This window comes from Myxine glutinosa, chromosome 7, assembly GCF_964187855.1.
Source record: "Myxine glutinosa chromosome 7, kmMyxGlut1.1, whole genome shotgun sequence".
In the NCBI taxonomy this organism is placed as follows: domain Eukaryota; kingdom Metazoa; phylum Chordata; class Myxini; order Myxiniformes; family Myxinidae; genus Myxine; species Myxine glutinosa.
Genome location: NC_136267.1, coordinates 25,103,539 through 25,128,766, shown reverse-complemented (window position 1 = coordinate 25,128,766; position 25,228 = coordinate 25,103,539).

Genomic DNA, 25,228 nt, shown 5'->3' with positions numbered 1-25,228 from the left:
CTACCGACTCCTCCCTGGCCTTGCCCCCCCCAGCTCTCTCTGGGCTATGTCCTGCAAATATTCCTACAGGTCGCACAAGATCTGCCTGCAACCCTCTTATGGTCAAACTGCCAAAATCAAGACTCTCTGCTCACCTTCACTCCTTCATTCCTCTCTTCTCCCGCCTCTGGAACAAACTCCCTCACTCTCTTCAATCCCACTCCACCCTCCAGGTCTTTAAAACTGCTGTTCACCACCATCTCTTATCTTCCCCCATCCAAAACCTTGATCTTTTCTACCCCCGCTAATTTCACCCCAATTCCACTTTTTTGAAATAACAACTTCTGTCCTGGAAGTCCTTGGTGTCCTTGTGTTTTATACTTCTCCCTCCACCCCCCCCCCCTTCCCACGCCTCCTCCCCCCAAGCCCTCTCCCTTCCACACATCTCCCTGCTCTCAAATGTTGTTTTTGTGTGCTTCCCCTTCTCTCCCCATCTTGTTTTCCGCTCCCTCTTTTTGTGTGTTTTGTTTGTCTGGTTGATTTGTTTGTGAAGTAAATATTAGCTCTTTCACGAGCCTCGATTCAGTATACAAAAAAAATTGTGGAAATGGAAATGTGTAATGTGATTCAATGATTTGAACTGTGAATGGGATTTCACATGTCGCAGGCCATGGCAAGCTTTGTAACATCTTTTGAACCATTTCTGGAATTGTGCTGATTTGTGTTGAGAATTGAATGGCAGCGGGGGAGGAAGTGTGTTTTGGGTCTTGTGGGTGGGGAAGGTGTGTGTGTGTCCGCAGGTACAGATCAAGCTCTGAGGAGCGATGCCTGCGCCCCCCCCCCCCCCCTCTGCGGCAATTACCCCTGGCAGCCGGTGGTAACTGGAAATTGGAGCTCGTCGGTGGAGGGTCTGGTTGGGCGCCGCGGGGTGAGGAAGTCCCCCGGTGACCCATGTTGCTGCGCTGAAGCAGGAGGCCGTGGAGGAGCCTGGTGTGTGAGGAGACCCTCACCGGCGAGGTAACGGTGGAAAGGGGCTGTTGGGCTGCCATGGGCCAAGAGGTAAAGGGGGGTGGGGGAGGGGGGAAATGAACTTGTAAGTCGGTTGACTTGTTTTTGGAACTGCGGGCACCACAGCCTGAAGCTCCCCCACCATCTTTTTGTGCGGTACCTCCCCGCTGCCTAGTTGAGGAATGCACACACATGATATGACATCAATGCCATGGTCCTGCAGGGGGGTGTAGTGAAATAAGTGCTTTGAAATGATTTTTGTGTAATGATGAGTTTTGGAATGAGAATGCGTGGATAAGGGGTTTGTGTTGAATGAATGTGGGCGAAATCCACCGAGCCATGTCACTCACCTGTAACACCTGGACAGGGCCTGTGGAAATTTAGGGGGGGTGCATTGGGGATGGCCCCGCAGGTAAGGTTGTGTCTTGTGGCATCCACCGGGGGACGTGGTCTGTAGACCGGGGTATGTACAAAGGTTAGAGTTTTGAATTTTTGTAAGTGGCTAAGTTTGTGGTTAAGTTAGTGTTGCGTGTTGTTTGTTCCTCCCACCACAGGAGCGATGGAATGAAGAAAATGTACATATTTGATTGTGTGATGGTTAAGGGGTTGAGCATGTTAAGGAAGTGTAGATAGGTAGTCCGACTCACTTCCCACAGCCCTTCCTGATTTATTTCATAGGTTAATTAAGTGTGTGACAGTAAGTGTTAAGTCTGGAATGGTAGCGCCTGCAGTGAACCTTGCAGGAACTACGGTTCCAGGGGCTGTGTTACGAATTTGGTAGAGCAAAATGTAGACCAGAGTAGATGTGAGTAGGTAACATGCTTTGAGATGTCCCGATAAGGAACACTTCCTGTAATAAGTCCATGTTTAGGCGTTTTGTCGGTTAAGGTGTATAATTGTGAATCTACCAGGAGAATCGTGTGTTAGTTAGTGTAGGGAATAATCGGTGGAGCCCTTGTATGTCTCACCGAGTAGTCAAACCTTTGTCCATTATGGCACTGCAGACCACATAAACATTAGTTCGGACCTTTAGTACAACACTAAATGACGCCTTTCCCCCCTGACATGACTTAGGAAGAAATCAGGCTGGAACACCGCCACAATTGGCCGCCACCATTTACACCTCCGGGAGGCCTACCCACCTCGCCTAGCATGTGCTATAACCCAAGAAATAGGGGACGGGAGTGAGTGGCGCAGTGCGCATGCCCCTGGACGAGCCGGGGGAGGCTCTGATTGGCTGAGGGGTGCGCCAATGCTGATGTCATCGGCCAGGGATATTACCGAGGGCAGGACGCCATTTTCGGCAGTTGAGATGAGACGGCAGTCCGCAGAGTTGGATCGAGTGAAGAGTTGAGTGCAGAGAGAGAGCCTGAGTTGCGTTGGCAGTTTGCAGTGCGCAGTTTGGCAGTGAGCAATTGAGAGGCGAGTTGGAAGGACGAGACGTGCAGTCGTGCAGTCATACCTGCGTTCTACCCATTCCTGTCTTTTCGTGCTTCGTGTGGGGATCGATTTTGGGTGAAGCCGCTGGCCTGCATTGGGGCCTTGGAGCTTGGTGCACGGACCTCGTGGGCGGCGAGAGGATCGGAGCTTGGAGCAAGGCCTCATGGGTGCATCAGGGCCGTGGTGGACAGCAATCGAAGCCAACGACGAGACAGATAAGCTGAGCTCCACGTGTACACTTGACAAAAAAGACATGTTTCTTTGGTATTCATATCCCCTCGTCTCGTTTTTGATATTTGGTGTGCGGGATCCCGATTTAGAATAGTTCTTTTCCGGCGCGTGTTTTCCTGTCCCTGCCTGTTATTCAAAAACCGTTGTATTATTTTGCTTTCCCATTCAAACCTGTGCCCGCTTGAGTTAATTTCCTCTCACAGGACCGAAGCTACGCCGGTGTGCTGCAGTTAAGTGCTTTCGCCGCAGCCTCCATTCCCCTTCTTCCTCCCGCGCGGCCATAGCCGAATCCATGTTTGGGTAGTTGCCTCCAATAGACCGTTTAGGCTATCCGCAACTCTGATGTTAGTTGGAGTTGCACGACAATATGTTAGACTGTGTCAGGGAATAAATATTCTTATTGACAATATTGCTAGAATATATCTCAATGTGATCTTGTGTAAAGTGGAATATGTTTTACTTTACAAATGAGCCAAGAGCATAGGACAAGAGCAATATAATTCAAGACAGAATGTGTACCGCTCTTGGACTGCCATCTGTGTCTCTCAATAGTTAGCCTGTGTTCCATAGATGGAGCACAGGCTGCAAATCCTCCCTCAGCAGGTCAGAGCATTTGACCTCTTGAACAGAAATAAGGTAGTGCTCTCAGTCTCCCAACATTGAAAGCTGGCCAAAAAGAGCCAAATAAGGCTTTTGGATTGAAGGAGTCTGGGCCTTTATAAGAAAGATAAAGTTGCGATTGAGGAGAGAGAACTGGGAGAGTGACGGAGAAGCAGTGGACTGGGAGAGTGACTGAAGAGGAGTGAACAACTGAAGACCAGTTGACCTGATCAACCAACTGGAGACTGGTCAACAACTGAACGAGGTTCAACAAAAGACCTACAGAAGGAGCTACAGCCACGACCGGCAGACAACGTCATTAATATCTAATTAGTACATTTAGTAGAATACAGCAAAACTCTCAAAAGTGAATAAAACATTGATTTTGCTAAAACGAGTTTCTGGAAGTTTTAATAGTAGAACAGGAGTAGAAATTATTCCTCCACAGAATTGGTGGCCCGTACGGGGAGTCAACTCCACAGAATAAGGTAAGCTTTTGTTTATTATCTGTGTAGTCTGATGTTAATCTGCGATAATTATTCAGTGTTTGAGTTTTGTGTATTTTTGTTGAGATATGGAGGCATACCTCTTCGTGGGTGGATAATTAGTTCCCCCCGGAGTCTGTAAGGTGTGAAAAGATTTCAGAAGTCATGACGATTAAAAAAATTTTTAAAATAATAATAATAATAAATTGTTTTTTTGTGTTTTTTTTCTGTAATTTGAAAAAAAAATTCGGTACATTCTACGAGTTCAAAGAGCCACTAACGAACCCCGGGGCGTTAGCGAAAGGGTGCTGCATTCGTCCAGTCATGAAAATAAACTGAAAATAGATTTTGTGTATGAATATGCTTTTTGTGTATTCATTTGATTTCATATGTGATTCCAGTTCAATGGTCTGCGTCACATATCTGCCCGTTCCTTTTGTATGATGATTCAAATATTGCTGGGTTCCTACGGTCGAGACTATAGTATTTCTCCTGTGGTGAGCCTCTTCTTTGATGTGGTCACGAGGGACGAGTGAATATGCTGTCGCGGAAGTTGAACAGCGATTTTTTAAAAACGATTATCTGAGGATTTTTCAATAACTAGCGATTTTTGTACAAAAACTGAATTTTATACAGCATACAGTGCTAATGAAAATCGGCTGGATTCGATTTTCAAACATGAATTCCCAGTGTGGTACAACAGTGGGTTTAGCACTTTTCATAAAAAAAATTCATCTGACACCTGCACGCCAGGCAAATCTGTCTGCACAAGTCGACAGACAGTCTAAAAATAGGCATTTTTCTTTTGCACTTCCAGCCGTGGACGTTGAAATGCGTGCAGGCAGGTCCCCATGACAACTGCTTTGTAAATGTCTTCTGGTCCCTTGTCCACATATTACATATGGGATCAGAAACGATTTTTTCTTTTAAATGTAACCTCTTTCAACTTCTCCTGCCCCACCCCCCCCCCCCCCAACGTTCCCCCGCCCTCTCCCTCCTTCCATTTCCTGCCCCCTCCATCCTAACTCCTCACCCTTACCCCATCCAACCATTATCCAACCCCCTCCCTGCCCCCCCATTTTTTCTTCCCTTCTGCATCCCCTTCCCCTTTCGTTTTCTTTCCAAACTTACCTTTTACATCCTGATTATGGTAAACATTTTTGGGTTTATGATGGCAGCCATCTTGGATGACAGCTAAAAAATCATTCAATCAAGATACAAATTAATGTCAGACAATCCCATACCACTCGGATACGGAATCTCTAAAAATTAGAATCCTGGGATGTACATTTGAAATTTCATATTTTCACTTGTCTTTTTCAAAAAAAAAAATATATATATATATATATATATATATTTCAGGAAATTTTTTTTTTTGGTAGAGATCTTATGTGAAGGAATACTTGCTTAGTAGATAACAGGTACTGCTATTTAGGCCAAACACATTTGGGAGACAATTGTAATTACATCTGTAAGTTACAGATGAGTATTGGGGAGGTCATAAAGGAATTTATTGAAATAAGATACTATGCCATGTGGCAAGGCAATTAACTGGACCCAAACACAACATTGTACCTGTTTGATGAAACAAAACTTAGATCTGTATATATATGGGTGAATTTACAGGTACATGGATTTGGTGACCCTTTCAAGTGGCGAAGTAACATCACGTCCTCTTCCCCCCCCCCCCCCCCCTTCCATTTCCTGTCCCCTCTACCCCAATCCTAACCCTAAACCCCATCCTGCCATCATCCTCCCCACCAAGTCAGGTTATATTACAGATTGTGAGGCATGTATAGGAGTGTGTTATCACCTTATTATGTGGTCTCTTTATGTGCTCTTTATCCTCACCCCTCTCCCCCCCCCCCCCCTCCCCTTACACCATGGCCCAATACTGCTAAAATAATTTGTGCAATGGTACGACACAGTTTACATGGTTAGATAATACACAGATGAGTGTATGGCTTGCACAGAAGTTTGAGAGGAAGATAGTATCCACCATATAATCTCTCACAGCCTTGTAAGGGAGAATAAGTGCAGCCAATAATACACAGTTATTTTTAGAAACATACAATGAGTGTCGTATTTCGCATAGTATTAATATCCCTAAGGGAGCCTCGCCCCACACTCCCCCAGCCTCATTCCTCTCTTGGCATCCTGCCACTTCTCCTACTCCTTTCCCCACCCTTTTCCTCCCCTCTTTCCTCCTCTTTTGTTTCACTTTTACCTGTTTCCCTTTTCATAGTTCTCATTGTTTTCTCTCATTGTTGATGAGATTCATTATTGTCATCATGATTGTCATATTATTGATTATTATTGATGTTCATTCTCAAATTTTGTTAATGATAAACTGTTTCATTGCTGATTATACCACGTGGATGTAATGATACAGTAAATGTTTGTCTTCTGCAATGGATGATTATGGTATGACTCTGATTAGGGTAATGATTTACAATTTTTTATTTACAATTTATTTACAATTACATTTACAATTATGGTAAATTTACATTTACAATTTATAATTACAATGATTTACAATGGTCATGATTTTACAATCATGAAAATTGTCATCATGTCAGGCATGTCATCATTGGGTTTTGATGTCAATCGATTGCATGGGCTTTAAGGATAGCTTTACAGCCCTGCAGGATAAATGCTGTATTACAAGTCACAAAGTTTGTTGGAATGTTTAAATTTCAGTGGGATTGGATTGCATTTTTTTTTTTTTTTTTTTTTTTTTGTATACAAGATCGAGGCTCGTGAAAGAGCGAACATTAATCACACAGAAAGACAAACCGACACATAAAACATATAACATCGGGAGCGGTAGACAAGATGGGGAGAGAGGGGGAAGGACACAAACACAACATTTGAGAGCAGGGACCGAGAGACATGGAGACATCGAGAGATCTGAGAGAGGGCGAGGGCTTTGGGGGGGGGGGGGCATGGGAAGGGGGCGGTGGGAGAGGTATAAAACATATGGACACTGCCAGGACTTCCAGGAAAGAAGTTGGAATTTCAAACAAGGTGGATCTGGGGTGAATTAGCGGGGGTAGAAAAGATCAAGGTTTTGGATGGGGGAAGATAAGAGATGGTGGTGAACAGCTGTTTTAAAGACCTGGAGGGAGGAGTGGGATTGAAGGGAGTGAGGGAGTTTGTTCCAGAGGCGGGAGAAAAGAGGAATGAAAGAGTGAAGGTGAGCAGAGAGCCGAGATTTCGGCAGTTTAACCATCAGAGGGTTGCTGGCAGATCTTGTGCGACCTGTAGGAATATTTGGGGGACAGAGCACAGAGAGAGCTGGGGGTGCAAGGCCGGAGAGGAGTCGGTAGTCGGCATTGGTCAATATTATGGATTAATTGCCATTCATTGGTACGGCATTTCAGGACTCTTACAACATCTTAATTGTCAAGAACTTTGAGTGTCATTCAAAGTGAGACATGTTGTTTTTTGTGCTCTTAAGCATGCTCTTAAGAACACAAGAAATTGTAACCTTATTGCAAGTAACCTTGTGTAACACAAGTTCTGACAGGGAATGATTTGATGAGGTGCACCATCAATTCATTTTTCCCATGTAAGACAGTAACGTATTTGAATTTGTGATATAATGACCAGACAAGATTGGAAAAAAATTAATATGTCAGATATGATCAAGGGGCAGAACGGTGATTTGTCAACTGATGGCAGATATGGGTCAAACGGTGACGACCGATGATCATATTTCCCCGTCAGTAGATGGAACTGTTTTGGCAACATTGGGAAAAGGTTTAGGTATAGAGTAATGTTGATCCCATATCATAGTTCAGTATCAGACATTGGTTTCAATTCAGTATCAGACTGATAAATGTGAATTTTGATATTATCATTTATATTATTTTATTATATATTACTATTAGAATTTTATTGATGAATATTGATAAATTGATTGAAATTGCATAATTGAATTGATTCTGATTCTGATCCGATTGATCTGATTGATTCTGATCTGATTGATTTAATCTGATCTGATTTAATTTAAATTTAATTTAATCAAGTCAATTGATGGATGAATAAAAAGTGCGGTCTCAAGAAAGAAGCTTTGAGACATTTGCGAAACATCAATGTGCAGACAACCTTGGACGATGAACGAGGTGGTGAGTCTAGTAGTTATTTGTTATATTATATGTGGTTATTTTGTTTGATCCCCCCTCAACAGGACTTACTGATCCATTTGACCCAACTACAACACCGATCAGTGCGATTGGGGTGTGGGAACAGGGAGACTCTCTGGCAATCACTTGAAGTCATCAATTGCAAAGGTGGAGAGACACTTCCTGGACGATTACGGAGTCGAGCTTATAGGAAATAAGCTAGGAAATTGACAGGGGGTACAAGTGTAATTTAAAGTGTAGTCTTGGTAGTTATCTGGTACATTGAGTAAATACTGAGTGTTATTCATATACAGGCAGAATGGGGAATGCAGCTTGTAAGAATACACAAGGACAACCAGATATTCCAAACAAAGGTACTTGTGCATATTATATGTACGACCGATATGGTGAAGAGGCTATTAGTGAGGTTGAAAATTGGTATTTGTGGACAAAGGGACATGATATAGTGTAGCAGCATAGCAAACCTGTTGTGCATTTTGTGATACAAGCACCAAATTTGGTACACTAGTAGACTATCATATTATGAAAAGATCTGGATATTGGGCCATCTCAGATTCAGAGATTTGATTTTTGCAAGATTTCGATTCGATTGGGATCGAAGAGAACACCTTCTTCGTCTTCTGTACAGTGAAGTTGCCAGCCCTGAATTCTCTGGCTACATCTGGGTGCTTCATTGGGAGTGCAACCGTGTCCCTCAGGTGAACAGGGACCCACCTGGCATAGTGTGTGTGGTCTAAGGCATGGAACCATGGGACCAGTTCCGTCAGGGCATCAAGGTACGTCGTGAATGAAGCCTGCCGCAGAGAACGCACGTAGACCAGTACCAACATCTCTAGTTCCAGCACAGTTGCCCAGTACTGAAAGTTGGGAATGTCTTCTCCTCTCTGGTGACACCAGTCTTCGAACTCAGGCAGGTCTTCTGCATCATCAGCATATGTCATACAGTGGCGTTCATACGCACGGTGTTGCAGGATGTGCAGTGCCGCTGCAGTGATTTGATGAGCTCTTCTTGTGCGGGTGACGTGGGCAGCTCGTAGGAAGGAGTCGGCCGTCCCTGGCGTTGCAATCTCAGCTTGCAAAATCTGCAAATCTTGCAAAAATCAAATCTCTGAATCTGAGATGGCCCAATATCCAGATCTTTTCATAATATGATAGTCTACTAGTGTGCCAAATTTGGTGCTTGTATCACAAAATGCACAATTCTTTTGAATATTTGGGCTAAGCCGCCCCACTAATAAGGAGTTTCCAAGAGATGGTACATTTGAGCGAAGTCGATTGGAGAGATTAGGACAAGAATTGAAAGCCAGGAAGCAACATAATTTAACAGTAGACTGGCTTGCATTCCATTATTGGGATGTGGAATCCAGGAAAAGGGCACAGCAAGGACGTATATTGGACCTAGAACTTAAAATAAAAACGATGCAGGATACATTGGAGGAGATAAATGCACAACTGCCCTCGAACATAGGAATAAAAGTGACAGTTGTCCCATCTGATTCCCATTTGTCTCCCCAAAAAGGACGGTACAGAGAATTTTTTCGTGTTTCAGGAGAGAACCAGAGATTGCGGTGGCAACTCAGGGATCTGGAGATGCAGCCTAGAGATACAAGTGAACAGGTGGACAGACCAGCCAATGACAGAAATCGATGTTTTAATTGTGGAAATATTGGACACTGGAAACGACATTGTCCATATTCAAATAGGAAGACTAGTTCATAGGACGAACCAAGATCAAGGGTACCAGTGCTTACCGGTACCTCAGATAACGATTAGGCCTTCATTGCTGCAGATCTCAAATGACGACAGGCCTCAACAGATTAAATCATCAGACCAACATGAATAATTGTTCATGCTTCTTGTCTCAAAATTTTTCGGAGCAAGAATGAATTTTACTTTTGCTTATTAGCGAATTAATAATTAATTGATTAAATGCCAAAATTGGATTTTTTTGGAACATGAATTAAAAGATCCAGAATTAGAGTTCATTCTGGAAGCCTCATATTTGCCAATTATAAATGTCGTTTTAGGGAGTATTTTGGGCAAAACAATTTTTTTACAACAAAACAATTACCAAAGTGTGGAACATTGCTTTGCAAAATTTTTTGGAAACCAAGTGACGAGCGTCACATGATCATCAGGTGGGAATTTTGGACTATTGTTTTGCATGCTGATAGGTCAGTGGTCGACTGACATGTAAATAGAGGTGTTGTAAAATTTGGATAAATTATTGTGGGACCAAAAAGGGTAATTTCAATGTGACATTATAGGGGTTTTCTAAACATAAACATTTTGTCCATTTGTGTATTCGCGTTTCTAAAATTAAAGGATAAATTTTATGAAATTGACACCCATCTTGATCTGTTAATGATGGTTCCAATGCAAACAAATATACATAATGCTTGGGTTTGTGTATGTTTGTGTGTCAATGTTTGTGTTTTTGTTTTGTGTGTCAATCTTACAAGAATATCCAGAAAATTCGTAAAATAAAATAGGAATGTAATTTGATTATGAATATTATCTCTTTTGTCAAGGGCGATGGAATATACAGATTTGATGTGCTAGGTTAGGAGCAGCCATTAATTAATAGTAAAATTGTGAGTAATTTGGGGATTCCATTTTTGATAGAATTTATATGAGAATAACAGCTATTTATGGATATGGCCTTTATATAAAAAAAAAATGAGTGAGTACAAAATTAGCCAAATTTGGAAGAGGTCTTACACTGACTTCCCAGAGTACTCTGCTCATGGATTTTTTACATATATAAACTTGACCTTTATCAGCATATAAATTGTGCTGTATGAATGGATGTGTCTTAGGCATAGATGATATGGGCAGATAGTAAAGACAATTTTGTTGAATTGAACTATTGTGAGTTTTGAAACGGAATGCATTGTGAATCTTAAAACCAAGGGGCAGACGTGAATGCGCTGTTATGTTTTTTTACACTCAGAACACGATGTTACGTGTACCTGCAACATATTTTGTTAATCTGCCACACCTATATTGGCATACTGGTGTCAGTAGTATTCACTAAGTTGCATAGAAATGGAGGAACAACTTTTAAGGGAGCATACAACCACTTATTTGGATATTTTCTACAAAAGTAGGGGTTTCAATAAGTGGTAGCTGTACACATGGGATTTATCAAAATTAAGTTATGCAGTTTAAACAAAGTTACTGGTAAACAGAAGGGAAATGAATAGCAAATAAATTCTTCAATGCTGGGTAAATTCAGTGAGATATTACAAAGACTTATAAGAGCTATTGTTCTTCCTTATAGTAATGGGAGGGAAACAACTTAGATCCAACGTAGTGAATCTATAAATGAGTGTGATAGGGATAATATCCTCAATTTGTGTTAATTATTTGATTGTGGGTAAAGAAATTATTTTATCGTAATGGATTGTTAACAGCAGCCTGCAATGTCCTGAGAGTGTGCATCCATGTAATTAGAAATCCCAGATTTGTTTTTACAAACAACATTTTGGTAGAGGTCTTATGTGGACGAGCACTTCCTTGGTCGAAAAAAGGTACTGCATGTTGGCAGCCACTTTTGCGGCCATTTAGGCCAAATAAATTGAGAGGAAATTGTAGTTCAATAAGTAATTTACACATGGCTATTTGTAAAAGGGAAGTTGTTGCGATGGGAAACATTTCTGAAGGTTTATTAAAGTGTTATAATATGACATGTGTCAAGGCAAACTATTGGATGGGAAAATTAGATCTGGTGATAGAATGAATTTGCTGACCCTTTGAAGTAAATTCTTTGAATTGATTGTTTTACTAGTATTTTGAGTTCAACTTGGAAATAGTTTGGTAGAGCTTTGTTAAAACCTATGGTTGTGGTATTTTAGAACAATTCACAGACCATAGGGAGTTGATAAGAATGGAAACAAATATGGACCCCGGGAGATAGGGGCATCAGGATAAGGCAAATAATCAGATTTATGTTTCATATTAAGGGATTTTTCTTGAGTCACATTTTAAGAAGTTTTTAGTTTGGTATATAATGTTGAATGTCATTGACATATAATTATGTTATAGGTATGAACATATACGAGGAGTAGCAGCTGAGATACTCCAATATTTGTTTATTGGATTAGTGGTTATATTGGCAATAGTTTTAGTAGTGGCTTGCTTGAAAACCTTAGTGACGGTGGGTTTGAATAAGATAACAAACAACACTATGATAGTGCAAGCAGCCACAAAAGAGGAAATAAACAAAGCAACAAATGAGGACATGAATGTGGAACCACAAGAGGAAGACTTCTATGGTGACATGAATACTGAGATTCAACGATTGAATCAAGTAATGTTGCAAATGAATACAGTAGAGTTAAAATAAGGGCATAACAACTTGTTGTGAACTATGTCCGTTTTACAAGATCGATGAACTCATATCACCACAAGTTACACTGTTAAAGAAAAACAAAAAGCGGGGAGGACTATGCTAATAATACATTATGCATAGTTTGCTTGTTTGCAAGATTTGTTGGGAATTAGATATTCCTGTTTGTGATTTCAATCATATATACTCATTATTAATGCATTTATTTTCTTTGAAGTTGGGTTACAATACCTGCATGAGTTTAATTTTTGAATTATATGAACCTGAAAGCAATTGTGGATGCTATTCTTAGTTTAGTAGTGAAAAACACATATCTGATTTGAATATTATTCATATGAAGTTGTTATAAAATATAGTGATTTCATGTTACAATGTACCCCATCTGATTCAATCTGTGTGGAGAGCAGATATAAATGTGGCTGAGTAAAGGGAAGACCAGATCACATCCCAAATGGAGTGCTAACGACATCTGGAAAGAAGTTTGAAAGGACAATTTGTGAAAAAATGAAGTTAATCCTGGCATACACCCTCTTTCTCAAAGAATGATGAAGAAATACTCCTTTGTAAGATGGATGTTTACCTTCACCAAGGGAAAATTATGTGACCATTTGTCTGGATCACACTGCAACATATGAAAAAGGGCGATCACTTACTTTTGTTTGAATACCTCGAACATTCATCACATCAGCAATTGCAGGACGACGACATTTTACCTGCAACGTCTACGGGATATGGTGACGTGTGTCATTACTTCACCAACTTCCGGGGAGCCAGCATGGAGCTGCAAGCGAACGACTGCGCCTTTTCCTTCACAACAGCTGTGCACGATTCTGCTGTGTGCTCCTGGTATGGACCATGGACAACTGAGTACCATGGTCCCAACATCATCATTGCGGATGCATCCGGCATCCCTGCTCCACATCTTGTTGACAAATCAACATCACATCAACACTTGCTCCATGCTCACGATGTGTGAGGAGGCAAGTCGACTACAACTGGATGGAGGCCTTGTTCAAATCTACTATGGCTCACAGCAAGAGTGGCAAGGATGCTGCATGGAGAGCAGGGTCAGTCTATGACTCTGCCCAGCTATCACAACAGCAGAAAATCCTACGCAAATAGTGTAGATGTTATGAAGACATCTGAAGAAAAATGTTTCATGCTGGAATTTCAAACACAAGTGATACGCCCCTTTTTTTCAAACAAAGAAAGTCAATATTTGATTAAAGGCAAACATTTTGCCAAATGTTGCAGATGCTTTATTATTTTAATGATGAACTGAAATTATTACTTTTTGGTGAAGGTGAAATGTTTTGTGATCTTTATGCAAATGAGTTGAATTGAATTATCAACATAGAAAGAGTCAATGAACAAGGAAATGTATTGTGATCAAAATTCTTCCAGAATGACAGTGTATGCCTTAGGAAATTGAATTACCAGATTAGTGGTTTGAATATTTAATGTGGTAATGTTTAGATTAATGGTTAATATAAACATAAAAGAAAAAAACCGGGGACTGTCAGGGAATAAATATTCTTATTGACAATATTGCTAGAATATATCTCAATGTGATCTTGTGTAAAGTGGAATATGTTTTACTTTACAACATATGAGCCAAGAGCATAGGACAAGAGCAATATAATTCAAGACAGAATGTGTACCGCTCTTGGACTGCCATCTGTGTCTATCAATAGTTAGCCTGTGTTCCATAGATGGAGCACAGGCTGCAAATTCTCCCTCAGCAGGTCAGAGCATTTGACCTCTTGAACAGAAATAAGGTAGTGCTCTCAGTCTCCCAACATAGAAAGCTGGCCAAAAAGAGCCAAATAAGGCTTTTGGATTGAAGGAGTCTGGGCCCTTATAAGAAAGAGAAAGTTGCGATTGAGGAGAGAGAACCCGGATCTCAGTCAACGGAACATCTTCTCTTCTGGACTTGGTTATGACTAACTTCCCTGAAAATGTCTGCTGCTCTTCTTCTGCTCCGATCGGATCATCTGATCATGTCCTTGTTAAAGTGGACATCTCTCTGACCATCCTCAGGGAGCCTGCTCAGCGTCGACGAGTCTGGCATTTCACTCAGGCCAATTGGCACGGTCTTCAAGCAGCCATCAATCATCTGGACTGGTCTCCCATCTCTACCACCTCTGACATCAACTCATCCTGGGAATTCTTCCAAAGTAAATTGCTCTCTCTCATGCACAGATTTATCCCATCTCGTCTTCAGTTGTCATACCCTTCCTCCCGTCCATGGTACACGGAATCTTGTGGTGAGGCTGTTGCCCAGAAACAACTTGCCTTCGTCTCCTGGAAAGCAAATCCAACGGAAGGAAATCTCATTTCCTTTCACAAAGCCCGAAACAAGTGTGTGTCCACCCTCAGGAGAGCCAGGAAACAATATCTCTCCGTTCTCAAGACCGAACTCTCTTATCTGTCTCCCTCTTCCAAATCCTGGTGGCGTCTGGTCAAATCCATTTCTGGTGTTTGTTCCCCCTCCATCCCCTCCCTTACCTCAAACGGCTACACAGCTGACTCCGCACGTGAAAAAGCTGAATGCCTCAACTCTGTGTTTGCCTCTAAATCTTGTGTCCCAAACCCATCCCTCTCTGTACCCACCATACCCAGTCGTACCCTGCTGCTCCTGGACTCCGTGTCCTTTCCTCCTGACAAGGTGGAAAAGTTTCTGTCAACCCTCGACTCTGATTCTGCAACTGGACCCGACGGCATCAGCCCACGGGTCCTAAAATCCTGCTCTGCTGCTCTATCTCACCCTCTCTCTGTTCTCTTCACCCTCTCTTTTGCTCAAGGTCAACTGCCATCTGCTTGGAAATCAGCCAACATCACCGCTTTGCACAAAAAAGGTGCAAAAACAGATCCTAGCAACTACAGACCAATCAGCCTTCTCCCAATTATCAGCAAAGTCATGGAATCCATCATTGCTTCTGATATGAAATCTTTCCTCTTCTCCAATGGCTTGATCTCTGATCATCAATTTGGTTTCAGACCAGGTCACTCTACTCTGGACATGCTGCTTCTGCTGTCTCAACAATGGATGGAGGTCCTCAATGCCAAACAGGAAAATAGAGCTGTCTCCCTCGACATATCACGTGCCTTCGACACGGTCTGGCACCCCGCTCTGCTCACCAAACTCTCCTCCTTTGGTATCCATGGAAATCTCCACGCATGGCTGGCGGACTTCCTCTCTAGTCGTCGTCAACGTGTGGCCCTGAATGGGTTTCTCTCATCTCCTCTTCCTGTTCAGGCTGGAGTTCCCCAAGGCAGTGTTCTGGGCCCCGTGCTTTTTCTGGTCTTCATCAATGATCTCTCTGACTCTCTCGAAAATCCTCTCTATCTCTTTGCTGATGACTCCACTCTCTGCCGCTCCATTCCTCTTCCCTCAGATCGGCAGTCTGCTGCCTCCTCACTCTCTGAAGACCTGGACAAAATCACAGACTGGTCAAACAAGTGGAACATGTCTTTCAATCCTGACAAATCTCACACTCTTACTATGTCTCTCCGAAAAGATCGACTGGACAACCCTCCCATCTACTTTCTCAACAATCCTCTCCAAGAAGTTCTGTCGCTCAAGATTTTGGGTCTCACTATCTGCCATGATCTTTCTTGGGAAAACCACATTTCCAAGCTGGCCTCCAAAGCCAGTCGCCGACTGGGCATCCTCCGTCGTGCGAAGTCCTTCCTCGGCACACCTGAGCTCCTCACCACATACAAGGCTTTCATCCGCAGCTCAATGGAATACTGTTCTCCCCTATGGGCCGGTGCTCCTGCCTCACACCTAGCTCGGCTTCACGCTGTTGAAACCAAAGCTTTCAGAATTATTGGAATCTCCCGCGATGAAGCTATCTCTGAGGGCCTTTCACTCACTCACCGCAGGCAGGTAGGTGGTCTTTCTGTCTTCTACCGACTCCTCTCCGGCCTTGCACCCCCAGCTCTCTCTGTGCTCTGTCCCCCAAATATTCCTACAGGTCGCACAAGATCTGCCAGCAACCCTCTGATGGTTAAACTGCCGAAATCTCGGCTCTCCGCTCACCTTCACTCTTTCATTCCTCTTTTCTCCCGCCTCTGGAACAAACTCCCTCACTCCCTTCAATCCCACTCCTCCCTCCAGGTCTTTAAAACAGCTGTTCACCACCATCTCTTATCTTCCCCCATCCAAAACCTTGATCTTTTCTACCCCCGCTAATTCACCCCAGATCCACCTTGTTTGAAATTCCAACTTCTTTACTGGAAGTCCTGGCAGTGTCCATATGTTTTATACCTCTCCCACTGCCCCCTTCCCACGCCCCCCCCCCCCCCCAAAGCCCTCGCCCTCTCTCAGATCTCTCGATGTCTCCATGTCTCTCGGTCCCTGCTCTCAAATGTTGTGTTTGTGTCCTTCCCCCTCTCTCCCCATCTTGTCTACCGCTCCCTATGTTATATGTTTTATGTGTCGGTTTGTCTTTCTGTGTGATTAATGTTCGCTCTTTCACGAGCCTCGATATTGTATACAAAAAAAAAAAAAAAAAAAAAAAAAAAAAAAAAACTGGGAGAGTGACGGAGAAGCAGTGGACTGGGAGAGTGACTGAAGAGGAGTGAACAACTGAAGAACAGTTGACCTGATCAACCAACTGGAGACTGGTCAACAACTGAACGAGGTTCAACAAAAGACCTACAGAAGGAGCTGCAGCCACGACTGGCAGACAACGTCATTAATATCTAATTAGTACATTTAGTAGAATACAGCAAAACTCTCAAAAGTGAATAAAACATTGATTTTGCTAAAACGAGTTTCTGGAAGTTTTAATAGTAGAACAGGAGTAGAAATTATTCCTCCACAACTGTCTGAGCGGAAGTTCATGGTTTTCTGTACTGGACCAGGGGAAGGCATACCACCAGGGGAGTGTGGATGAAGAAAGTTGGCCTCTCACTGCCTTCATCACCCCCTGGGGCCTATATGAGTGGGTTCGCATTCCCTTCGGCCGAAGTTCTGCTCCGGCTGAGTTCCAGCGTAACAAAGAGGAGTGTCAGAGGTCTTCGGGACGATATCTGCCTACCATACTTAGATGATAATTTAGTCCACAGTAAAACCTTTGAGGACCATGTCCATCACATTTGAACGGTACTCCAGCGATACCAACAGCATGGGGTGAAGCTCTCCCCCCAAAAATGTAATATGTTCAGGTGGAGAGTGAGATTCCTGGGGAAGATGGTGTCAGAGGAGGGCTACACCATGGACCCGGCAGAAACTGCACCAGTTCAGGCATTGAAAAACCGAAAGCCAGCCACGGTTGGGGAGCTGAGAAAGGTCCTGGGTTTCCTCTTCTACTACAGGTCTTACATACAGAACTTTTCACGTATCGCAAAGCCATTGTATGATGTACTGGCAGCCCCTGACCTAAAGTTACAGTCAAAGACAGAAAGGAGGTTTAGGACGGGGGGGGGGCTGTGGGGGGGGGGGGAAGGAAAATAATGACGCCAGAAAAACAGGCCAGTTGCCCAGTAAATGTCCTATTTTCTGGAGTGGAGAAGCATCAACAGGCAGTGGAACAGATAATCAGCCACCTCACCAGTCCACCTGTCTTAGGTTACCCTCGGTTTGATCAGTCATTTGTGCTGCACTGTGATGCATCACAGGAGAACTTGGGAGCAATGTTGTACCAACGTCAGGAGGGGAAACTGCGGGTCATAGCTTTTGGATCAAGAACTCTGCCAGAAAGGAAGTACAGCCTGCATTCAGGGAAGTTAGAGTTCCTGGCATTAAAATGGGCGATATGTGAGCGCTTCAGGGACTACTTATACCATGCGCCCTCCTTCACTGTCTACACAGACAACAACCCACTCACATATGTACTCACAACAGCAAAGCTGAATGCCACTGGACAGAGAGGGGTTGCTGAATTGGCGGACTTCAACTTTGATGTCAAGTACAGGCCAGGCCAAACGAACGCAGATGCGGATGGACTGTCTCGCATGCCTCTTGATTTCTGGAAGTTCATGGATGGGTGTACGGAAGGAATGAGTCCAGAGGTGGCTGAAGCTGTCATTCAAGGGGTGTCCACCACCCAGAGGGACTTCATGCCACATCTAAGTCCATTGGCCATCAATGCAATGGCCACAGAGATTCAACTTGACCAGCCTTCTACCTCATCACATCCCATTCCACTGAGTCACTTCCAGTCAGCTCAGAGAGAGAATCCTGTCATTGGCCCGGTGCTGAAGCTAAAAGACCAGGGCGAGCACCCAAGCAATGCGACAGTGGAAAAGGAAAGCCCTGAGGTGAAGGCCTTGCTGAGGGAGTGGTCAAAGCTGCAGGTAAATAGCAAAGGTTTCCTGTATCGCAAGACTGCAACAAGGACCCAACTCATGTTGCCACGCTGCAACCATCCACTTGTGTACAAGGAACTGCACAAAGACATGGGGCACCTGGGCTCGGAAAGAACGTTAGAACTTTTCAGGGACCGATTTTACTGGCGAAGGATGCAGCGGGATGTGGAGAGATTTGTGACACAGGAATGCGAGTGCTTAATGAAGCGAAAACCAAGCCAGATCACACGAGCACCCATGCTGCATATAAAGACCACATATCCCTTTGAATTGCTGTCCATCGACTTCCTGCACCTTGAAACGTGTAAAGTAGGGTATGAGTACATTCTCGTGGTGATTTTTTCACTCGATTTTTTTCACTTTCACATTTTTTCACTCGACCATTTCACTCGATTTGCACAGGCGTATGCAACAACCAACAAGTCAGCAAGGACAGTTGCAGCCAAGATATTCAATGACTTTGTGCTGAAGCTTGGTTTTCCCACACGAATCCATCAGGATATGGGACGAGAATTTGAAAATCAACTGATGGCCCAGGTGAAGCAACAAAGTGGGATTAAAGGCTCCCACACCACACCATACCACCCTCAAGGAAATGGACAGGTAGAGAGGTTTAACAGGACATTGCTGGCAATGCTGAGGACTCTGACTGAAGAACAAAAACAAAATTGGAAGAACTCATTTGCAAGTGTGGTGCATACCTATAACTGCACCCGCAATGAAGCAACAGGGTTCTCACCGTACATCCTGCTCGATGGGAGGTCTCCCAGACTTCCAATAGATCTACTATTTGGATTTGACATTGAGGGAAAAGAGGGCTCTTATGCTGACTATGTTGAGAAGTGGAGAAACAGGATGAGAGATGCATATGAAATCGCAAGCAAAACTGCAGCCAAGCAGGCCACTCGGGGAAAACTGTGACATGACAAAAGAGTATACGGTGTAGAGCTACAAAGTGGTGGTCGGGTTTTGGTGAGGAATGTTGGTGAGAGGGGAGGTCCTGGGAAGATCCGATCCTACTGGGAGGACCAGGTTTACGTTATTGTCAGAAGAAAGATGCCAGATAGCCCAGTGTTTGAGGTGAGACATGAAAATGGGAGAGGCAGAGTCAGGACCATCCACTGCAATCTTCTGTTGCCATGTGACTCCCTCCCTGTGGCAGAACCTCAGCAGAAAAGCAACAGAGAGGAAACAGCACAGAGTGAGCGATGACTGAGGAGAAGGTGGATTCGCCGTCAAGGTTCTGTTGTGGAAGGGGTTGAGCCAGTTGGTGAGTCAGAAGACGAAATCTTTGAGGACCAAGCCCACTGGGGCACAGTGGAGGGATTGGATATCTCGGGTCTCAACCCCGACGCCATAGCATTTCAATCAAGGAGGAGGGTACAACGACAGCCAAATCCATCTCCATCTCCGGTGGTCATGCAGAAAGAACTACTGGAAGACTGGGGCCTCAGTGAAGAGGCAGAGGAACGCACCAGTGAAGGACCACAAGAGCTCCTGGAATCGGAGGAGGAAGTAGTACAAGAAGACACCTCCAAAGGCAACTATTCCCGTCCAAAGAGATGGGTTAAACCTCCACAAACATTGACCTATGAGTCAATAGGAAAACCATCTTTGGTGAGAAGGATAGTAAGCACCCAGGAAATCAGGATTCAGTTGGTTGATGGAGACATCTTGAACTGCCCCCCAACAGAGACTCTTGCATACTGCATTAGCAGAGCTTGCTCCATGGGAGCAGGAATGCTTACACTCTTTGAAGAGAAGTGCTCCGGTATACAAGAGCTGTTCAGTCACACAAGGAAGACCGGAGATTGTGTGGTGCTAAAAAAAGGGAAAAGATTTGTGCACGACCTCATCACAAAGGAGAGTGCTGACCAGAAATCATTGTGCACAAGCTTGCAGGAAAGCTTGGAGGCAATCTGAAACCGCACAGCATTGCTCATGGAATAACCAAGGTCTGCATTCCAAAGAATGGATGTGAGTTGGAGGACTTGAATTGGGAAATGGTACTGAAGATTTTGGAGGAGGTCTTCCAAGAAACTGACACCAGTATCTCTGTGTACTCGTGGTAGAAACCTCAGGAGTACGTACGAGTGATGGAAGAACGAACAGTTGTTCGGGTGAAGTGAATGTCGGGACGACATTTCTTTTGAGGGGGAGAGTGTTACGAGAAAAACTACTACCCCCATTTTCATTACTACCACCCCATAAAAAACTCAAAATAATGACGAGATTAATATTAAAATACAGAAGGCAGCCTGAATGATAACAAAGAGTGGAGATGCAACCGCTGACCACCAGGTGTTAACAACACAGTTGCTCTTACAGCCTCAGGTTGACATTAGCATTCTATGAGATGAGTATTGCAATGCATGTTGTGGGAGGCTTGTCCTGTAGTCGACTGAAATACCCTCATCAAGTAAAAATCAGAACTATGAGCCTGGCTGCCAGATTGTAGGGGCTTAAGAAAAGAAGCAGGTAAGCCTGCTAACAGTGATTTGCTGCTGTTCATGTGTAACATGAAAGAATATACTGTAAACAGAAGTTTCCATAATCCTCCAATTTAATGGAAAGCCAACTTGGGAATCGTGCAGATGGAAGGAAATAAACTAGCAGATTGAGGCAAGAGAGAAAATGAAGGAGAATGCCAGATCCATAATGACACCGATATTTGAAACAGATACTTTGAGCCGATATTTCAAACAGAGACAGAGACAATGACTTGGTGATCCCCATGTTCCATGAGCTGGAGTTATGGCTTTTGAAGAACAGATAAGCAGCCAGTAATGAGCTGTACGTCTTCGCAACATTCATTTTGAGAAAATTTGTGTTGAAATTACACAAAGACAGGAAATCAGTTGTTGAAGAAGAAGAAATGTCGGAAATCAGTCTCCCATGTCTTCAGGTGCAGTGCATAAGTTCATCTGAGTTTCATCAATGTTGCGATGAAAGCTGATATTGAAATCCCATAGGATTGTACAAAGAGGACACAGATAAAGAGAATAAAAGTGGACTAAGAACAGATTCCTGTGGAACACTTGACATAGAGATGAAATACAGTGCCTTCAGAAAATATTCACACCCCTTGACCTTTTCACATTCTGTTGTGTTACAGCCTGAATTTTAAATGGGTTAAATTCAGGTTTTTTTTGTCACTGATTTACACATAATATCCATAATGTCAAAGTGGATTTTTTTTTGACTTTTTTGCAAAATAATTAAAAATGAAGTACAGAAATATCTAATTTACATACTGTAATTATTCAACCCCCCCGAGTCAATACTTCAGAAAAGGGCCTTTGGCAGCGATTAGAGCTTCGATTCTTCTTTGGTTCTTCGCTTTGCACATCTGGATTTGGGGAGTTTCGTCCATTCTTCCTTGCAGATTTCCCCAAGCTCTGTCAAGTTGGATGGGGAGCATCGGTGAACAGCAATCTTCAAGTCTTTCCACAGATTGTCAATGGGATTCAAGTCTGGGCTTTGGCTGGGCCACTCAAGGACTTTCACGTTCTTGGTCTGAAGCCATTCCAGTGTTGATTTGGCTGTATACTTAGGGTCATTGTCCTGTTGGAATGTAAAATTTTGCCACAGTCTAAGATCTTTTGCGCACTGAAGCAGGTTCTCCTCAAGGATTTGCCTGTATTTGGCTTGATTCATTGTTCCCTCTAGCCTTACAAGTCTCCCAGTCACTACTGCTGAAAAGCATCTCCAAAGCATGATGCTGCCACCAACATACTTCGTGGTAGGAATGGTGTTAGATGGGTGATGAGCTATGCTCTGTTTCTGCCAGCCATAGCGCTTTGCATTCAGGCCAAAGAGTTCAATTTTCATCTCATCAGAACACAGAATATTTTGCTTCATGCTGTCAGCCTTTCACGTGCCTTTTTGCAAACTCCAGGTTTGCTGTCATGTGCCTTTTTCTCAGAAGTGCCTTCCGTCTGGTCACTCTCACATGAAGCCTAGATATGTGAAGTGCTGCAGAGACAGCTGTCCGTCCAGCAAGTTCTGCCATCTCAACCAAGGTACTCTGCAGTTCTGTCAGAGTGATCATTGGGTTCTTGGTCACCTCTCTGACCAAGGTCCTTTTTGCCTGATTGCTCTGTTTGGTCGAATGGCCAGCTCGAGGAAAAGTTTGGGTGGTTCCATATTCTTTCCATTTCTTAATGATGGAGCTCACTTTGCTCTTGGGAACTTTCAACACTCTAGAAATTGTTTTATACCATTCTCCATGTCGATGCCTCCTCACAATTATATCTTGGAGTTATACGGATTGTTCCTTGGTCTTCATGGAGTTTCTGGTCTGAAATGCACTGTCAACTGTGGGTCCGTATACTGTCAACTGTGGGAACGTATATTGTCAACTGTGGGACCGTACACTGTCAACTGTGGGACCGTAAACTGTCAACTGTTGGACCTTATACTGTCAACTGTGGGACCTTATACTGTCAACGGTGGGACCTTGTACTGTCCACTGTGGGACCTTGTACTCTCCACTGTGGGACCTTGTACTGTCAACTGTGGGACCTTGTACTGTCAACTGTTTGACCTTGTACTGTCAACTGTGGGACCTTGTACTGTCAACTGTGGGACCTTGTACTGTCAACTGTGGGACCTTATACTGTCAACTGTGGGACCTTATACTGTCAACTGTGGGACCTTATACTGTCAACTGTGGGACCTTATACTGTCAACTGTGGGACCTTATACTGTCAACTGTGGGACCTTATACTGTCAACTGTGGGACCTTATACTGTCAACTGTGGGACCTTATACTGTCAACTGTGGGACCTTATATGGAAAGGTTATCTCAAGGATGATCAAATCAAAGGAAATTGGATGCACCTCAGCTCAATTTGGAGTGTCATCGGAAAGGGGTTGAATACTTTTTGACTCGAGACATTTAAGTTGTTCATTTTCAATTATTTTGAAAAAATATGTTTTTAAAAATTCCACTTTGACATTATGGGGTATTATGTGTCGATCAGTGAAAAACAAAATCTTAATTTAATCCATTTTAAATTCAGGCTGTAACACAACAAATGTGAAAAAACTCAAGGGGTGTGGATACTTTCTGAAAGCACTGTAAGGCTGGTGGACAGCTAACAATATAATCTGTAAGATGAGACTTTAAACTGTTCAAGGACAAGTACGAAATGTCAAAAGAGCACTCAATATGGACAAGTAGAATTTTATGAAGAACGGTCGAAAGCAGTTTCCGATGTCCAGAAATATATGGGAATTGTATTTGATGTTTGGTTCACTTTTTGCAGAACACTATTGTGAACACAGTACTCAGTCTTTGTCGGTGCTGTGTAAGTTTGAATCCAGAGTGATCTAGTGCACGTTTTCCAGAAGCTGACTGGAATTAGAACTTTCAAGAATATTGAAAATGAAAGGCAAAAGAGAAAGGTGTGTGCAGTTTTGATTGAAGGTCGTCGTGTTCGGTGAAGATTGCTTCATGATGGGAGGTGTTCGACCGAGATATGATGAAGATTGATCTATCGATGATGAGGTGGAGCAATGCCTCCATCTGGTTGTAAATGGAGAAATGATCTATATATTGAGCCTGTCCGTCCATCCCTCTGTCTGTCACACTCTTTTCGCTGGGACGTCAATTCAGCGTTACGCCTCGCGCTCGGCTAGGCCTTTATGATGGTGTATTATTTATGACTCCATGAGAATTTCATTTTGAAACTTGGGGGGGGGGGGTGAATTATGTTCACATTTGATCCCTGGGGACATAAAAATATAATTAATGGATATCTAAGCTATTCAATTTGTTGGATATCTAAGATGTTCAAACAGAAGGAAGTATTATGTGGCATGGGATAAATGGAGGATCGAGAGTGTTTTTGCAAACTGCATCGTGAATATGATCATGTTGAAGGAGCTGTGCTCCCACGTAGTCGGAAGAATGGACGCGACAAAAAGCTGGAATTCGTCCGAGTTTCTTTATTGTCACAAAACAACTCAGGTACTCTGAAAAGCCCGTTTATCGGGCAGCAATATATACACACATTATCCCGGAGCGTTTGCCCGGGAAAGGCGAGAGGGGGCGTGGCCGGGCGTCCTGGCCGCGGCCTGGCAAGTCGAGAGCGGGCGTGGCCGGGCATGCCCGGGCGTCCCGGCCGAGGCCTGGCAAGTTGAGCGCGGGCCTGCCCGGGCGTCCTGGACGAGCCCGGCACGGTGATCGCTCCGCGTCCTTGGTAGGTGCAAGGCGATTGTGTAAACCCAGCGGTAGCCGCTACACACGTCCCCCCAGAATCGACTTGCACCGGCAGGGTCAATTTGAGGGGGGTCCTGATGACCCGGCCGAAGCGACCCCTGGCGGGGAGGGGGGGGGGCGGTGTGGTGGTGGGTGGTCGAGTGGGGGGCACCGTGGACGGGGGGCGGCCTCATCGCGGCGGAAGGGCCAACCGTGGCGTTGGTCGATGTCCACGTGCGCCGGCTTGAGGCGGTCCACCGCAATCCGGTCCGACCTGCCGCCGATGTCGATGACGAACGACTTGTCGTCCCGTCGCAGGACCCGGAAGGGCCCGTCGTACGGCGGCCGAAGTGGCCCCCGATGTGCGTCATGACGCACAAAAACATACTCCGCTGTGCGAAGCGCTGGGGGGACGTAGGACTGGGGGTCACCGTGGTGGGATGTTGGCACGGGGGCAAACCGT